A 3,370-nucleotide genomic window follows, 5' to 3' on the forward strand; every position below is an offset into this window, starting at 1 on the left:
AGCTGAAACTCCAATGCTTTGGCCACCTCATGCGAAGAGCTGACTCATTGGCAAAGACTCTGATGCTGGGAGGGATTGGGGGCAGGAGGAGAAGGGGACGACAGAGGATGAGATGGCTGGATGGCATCACTGACTCGATGGACATGAGTCTGAGTGAACTCCAGGAGTTTGTGATGGACAGGGAGGCCTGGTGTGCTGCGATTCATGGGGTTGCAAAGAGTCAGACACGACTGAGCGACTGATCTGATCTGATTAAGTACACAATAGCATTATGCCTAGAAAACAATGTACCTACCTTGTTTGAAAAATATCTTATGGCTAAAAAACGCTAAACACCACCTGAGCCTTCAGTGAGCTGTAATCTTCTCTGGTAGAAGATCTCTCCTTGATGCTGAAGGCTGCTAACTGATCAGGGGTTGGCTGCTGAAGGCTGGAGTGGTTGCAGTGATTCCTTAAGATAAGACAACAATTAAGTTAGCCTCTGCTGCTGCTGCTGCTAAGTCGCTTCAGTCGTGTCCGACTCTGTGCGACCCCATAGACGGCAGCCCACTAGGCTCCCCCGTCCCTGGGATTCTCAGGCAAGAACACTGGAGTGGGTTGCCATTTCCTTCTCCAATGCATGGAAGTGAAAAGTGAATGTGAAGTTGCTCAGTCGTGTCCGACTCTTAGCGACCCCATGGACTTCAGCCTACCAGGCTCCTCTGCCCATGGGATTTTCCAGGTAAGAGTACTGGAGTGGGGTGCCACCGCCTTCTCCAAGTTAGCCTCATCTAGGCAATTTTCCGTTAGCAGTTTCTCTGCAGCATGCAATGCTGTTTGATAGCATCTTACCCACAGTAGAACTTCCACATTTGGAGTCAATCCTCTCAAACCCTGCTGCTGTTTTATCAACTAGGTTTATGTAATAGAATCCTTAGTTTCCACTTCAACAAGCTTCACAGCATGTTTACCGGGAGTAGATTGCATCTCAAGAAACTCCTTCCATAGGAAGGAAGCTCTCGTTCATTAGTTTTATCATAAGGTTACAGCGATTCATTTGTAGCTTCAGGTTCCACTTTAATTCTAGTTCTCATGCTATTTCTATCATATTTGAAGTTACTTCTTCCACTGAAATCTTGAACCCCTCAATGTCATCCGAGAGGGTCAGAACTGACTTCTTCCAAACTCCTATTAATATTGATATTTTGACCTCTTCCCAGGAATCACAAATGTTTTTCATGGCATATAAAATGGTGAATTCTTTCCAGAAGGTTTTCAGTTTAATTTGCTTAGATCCATAAGAAGAATCACTGTTGATGGCAGCTGTACCCTTATAAAGCATATTTCTTAAATAATAAGACTTGAAATTCAGAATTACTCCTTGAGTCATGGGCCTCAGAATGGAAGTTGTATTAGCAGGCATGAAAACAGCAAAAACCTCACTGTACCTCTCCATCAGAGCTCTTGGGGGACCATTGTCCACGGGCAGTCCTACTTTGAAAAGAATTTTTTTTTCTGAGCAGTAGATCTCAAATGTGGGCTTGAAATATTCAGGAAACCGTGTTGTGTGCAGAGGTCCCGTCATTCAGCATTTCCCCCTGTTTATGGAGCACAGGCAGAGTAGCTTTCTCGTAATTCTTAAGGACTCTAGAACTTGGGGAATGTAAAACAAGCATTGTCTTCAACCGCAAGTCATCAGCTGCTGTTGCCCCTAATAAGACAGTCAGCCTATGCTTGAAAAGTTTGAAATCCGGCATTAACTTCTCCTCTCTAGCTATGGAAGCCCGAAAAGGCATCTTCCTCCAAGAAAAGGCTGTTCTGTGTACACGGAAAACCTGTTGTTTAGTGCAGACACTTTCATTCGTTATCTTGGGCAGATCTTCTGAAGAGCCGGCTTCTGCCACCTTCAAACTTGCCTTCTGCGGCCTCCTCACCCGTCAGCCTTCCCGGAATGAAGACCCAGGACCTCGCTCTGGATCAGGTTTTGCCTTTGGGAACGTGGTGGCGGTTTTGATCTTCCACCCAGACCACTAAACCTTGCCCCACATCAACAATAAGGCTGCTTTGCTGTTTTTTGTCCCCCCCCCCCCCCCACATCATTCTTGTGTTTACTGGAGTAGCACTTTTCCTTTCTCTCAAGAATTTTCCCTTTGCATTCACAACTTGGCTGACTGCTTGGTGTCAGAGGCCTGGTTTTGGACCTGTCTTGCCCTTTGACGTACTTTCCTCATCAAGCTTTACTGTTTCTCTGTTTTGATTTAAAGTGGAAGATGCAGGACTCTTTCTTTCACTTGAACACTTAGAGGCCACTGTTGGCCTCTTAATTAGCCTAATTTCAACTCATTGTGTCTTAAGGAATAGGGAGGCCCAAGGAGAAGGTGAGAGATGTGGAAACGGCCCGTCAGTGGAGAAGTCAGAACACATGCAACATTTAAAGCTACGTTTACTGTTGTATATGGCTGCAATCACAACAGTGACATCAAAGATCACGGATCACAAGTCACCATAACAAATATAATAATAATGAAAAACTTTGAAATATTGTGAGAATTACCAAAATGGGACCCAGAGAAGCAAACTGAGCAAATACTATTGAAAATATGGACTTCCTCAAACCGGTGTTGCCAGAACCTTCAATTTGTAAAAGATGCAGTGTCTGCAAAGTGCAGCAAAGTGAAACACAATAAAATGGGCCTGCCCACGCACACAATGCGCGTGTTCTCCGTCTCTGTCGTGTCTGACCCATTGTGACCCCATGGACTCTAGCCCTCCAGGCTCCTCTGTCCGTGGGGTTCCCAGGCAAGAATACTGGAGTGGGTTGCCATTTTCATCTTCAGGGGATCTCCCTGATCCAGGGATCAAATCCTGCATTGGTGGGCAGATTCTTTAGCCAGTGAGTCACCTGGGAAGACTGTACATACAATATAGTATTTAATAATATAGTATAATATAGTGCCTAATACATATTCAGTAAGTATTAGTTATGGTTACTTAGTTTAATAACTTCTTGTTTTGTTACTGGAAACATATAACTTATAGGTATTTATTGAACAAAGAATAAATACATTTTGAAAATCACAACCTTGGATGCCTAGACCGACCAAAGACAACCCTTCCAGAGTCTTAATGTGGGAAGGGCTCTTACAGATTCTTTGTCCTCCTCACTGTGAAGGGTGAATGATAACCTTAGGCTTTAAAAGGTCACACAGCAGGTGGCAAAAGTAGGGGCCCAAGCTGTCTCTCGCTTTTTAAGTAAGCAGCAGGCTGAAGTATTCTTGCCACTGGTGTCGATAACAGAGGCCCCGGCGTGTTCTTCTGCAGCACCACCCACTACCACCCGTGTACACACTCAGTGCCCTCAAGCCCCGGCCCCAAGTTCCCCAGGCTCTTA

At 45.1% G+C, this 3,370-nt stretch overlaps 1 long non-coding RNA gene across 1 annotated transcript; it reads left to right on the top strand.

Annotated features, from left to right (window-relative positions):
• The first annotated feature begins 418 nt into the window (after window positions 1–418).
• On the top strand, window positions 419–2,673 carry LOC129640794 (uncharacterized). The gene is made up of 3 exons (XR_008708994.1): window positions 419–721; window positions 1,857–1,960; window positions 2,335–2,673. It is a non-coding gene; the product is annotated as an uncharacterized LOC129640794 (long non-coding RNA).
• The last annotated feature ends 697 nt before the right edge of the window (window positions 2,674–3,370 follow it).

The sequence above is a fragment of the Bubalus kerabau genome, chromosome 1 (genome assembly GCF_029407905.1).
Source record: "Bubalus kerabau isolate K-KA32 ecotype Philippines breed swamp buffalo chromosome 1, PCC_UOA_SB_1v2, whole genome shotgun sequence".
NCBI lineage: Eukaryota > Metazoa > Chordata > Mammalia > Artiodactyla > Bovidae > Bubalus > Bubalus kerabau.